The following is a 1,508-nucleotide window of genomic DNA, read 5'->3' as shown; positions in this document are numbered from 1 at the left end:
AGACCTGAAGATCTAGACACAAAAGGACAGGTGGTTTTCAGCGTTTGGCTCAGCAGCATGCATCGGAGTATAATTCAGCAATAATTGGCTGTTACTTTCACCCCTGATTAAAGGCAAGTCTAGGGACTTACTGGTATGGGGCTGGGCTGGGGCCAGCTCTGGCCCCCAGAAGCGGTGGGGCCTCGGGCAGAAGGGGCGAGGCTGGGGGGGTGGTCAGAGCCAGCCCTGGCCCACGCTGTACCGGCAAGTGCCTCCTTCCCCCTCCCCGGGGTAACAGCGGCAGCCGGGGGCTCTGGCAGCGGTTTAAAGGGCCCGGAGTGGTAGTGGTCGCCGGAGCCCCATCCCCAGAGCCCTGGGGAAGTGGCGGCAGGGCTCTGGGGACGATTTAAAGGGCCCAGGGCTCGGCCGCCACTACCCCACGGCTCCAGCAGCGGGGCTCTGGCAGCAATTTAAAGAGCCGGGGGCTCCAGCTGCTGCTGGGAGCCGCAGGCCCTTTAAATTGCGCCTGGGGAAGCTGATCCACCCCAGTACGGCGCACCGGCTCTTGCCGGAACGCTGTACTGGGGCATACTGTCTTACTTTCACCTCTGCCTTTAATTGATACACACTCCGTGGACAGTTCAGTGTGACGTTGGCATTGGTGTTTGAATATCTCCTGGCCTATCCAAGAGAATAACCATACAAATACAGGAAAATGAATTTGAGCAACATTTCAGTGCATGGTATAGCCAAGAATTTTTTTTTTAACAAGAACATTCAAAAGAATGTCACTGTGGAATAGTGAAATGACTGGTGCTTGTTCTTCTGTTAAGCAAATATGTTTTCGCATCTTGTTGGGAAAGAAATAGATACAGTTTCTGTGCCTAAATAAATGTACTGTCCCGTGACCCTATGTTACAAATGAGAAAAAAGGTGTGGGATTGCCATAAAGAATGGACAGGCTTTTACGGCCTTCCTGAACCTATTCATGGCCCATTTTGGGTGGTCATGACCCCCAGGCTGATAAGACATAAATTAGTATAGAAAGTAGAATTCAGTGCAGGAGCAAACGCGAGCAGATTGTAGAGTGTAATGACTTGCTCATGAAAATATTCTAGCCAGCTGTGTCTGAGCTGATTTTAAAACAACAAACTAGACAAGAGATGGCGCTATGCCTTTTGACTTCAACACTGCAACAGGGAAAAAAGCATGCTAAATATGCAGTTCCCTGGTAGCTTGCCGTGATCGTATAGTGGTTAGTACTCTGCGTTGTGGCCGCAGCAACCTCGGTTCGAATCCGAGTCACGGCAGGAAGAGAAATACATTTTTTCTAAAATACAGAATTTAAAAATAATCTATTAGTGAAACCTAATAACACAATGAACAAGCAATTAGAAATCTTGTAACTTTTACAAGGATGATTTGTAAAATTTACCTATAACCATGAAATAAGTATTAATTTAATAAGCCTATTGTAAGTGTGTGGGCTGTAAGGGTTTGTTTTGTTAATTTTAAACGTCTGTTTATGG

At 47.5% G+C, this 1,508-nt stretch overlaps 1 non-coding gene across 1 annotated transcript; it reads left to right on the top strand.

The window, feature by feature from the left end:
• The first annotated feature begins 1,217 nt into the window (after positions 1-1,217).
• On the top strand, positions 1,218-1,289 carry TRNAH-GUG (transfer RNA histidin (anticodon GUG)). The gene has a single exon. It is a non-coding gene; the product is annotated as a tRNA-His (tRNA).
• Positions 1,290-1,508: the final 219 nt, after the last annotated feature.

Source organism: Lepidochelys kempii, chromosome 5 (assembly GCF_965140265.1).
Source record: "Lepidochelys kempii isolate rLepKem1 chromosome 5, rLepKem1.hap2, whole genome shotgun sequence".
Classification (NCBI taxonomy): domain Eukaryota; kingdom Metazoa; phylum Chordata; order Testudines; family Cheloniidae; genus Lepidochelys; species Lepidochelys kempii.
Note: the sequence above shows the minus strand (reverse complement) of the source record. Positions and strands in the feature narration are given on the sequence as shown.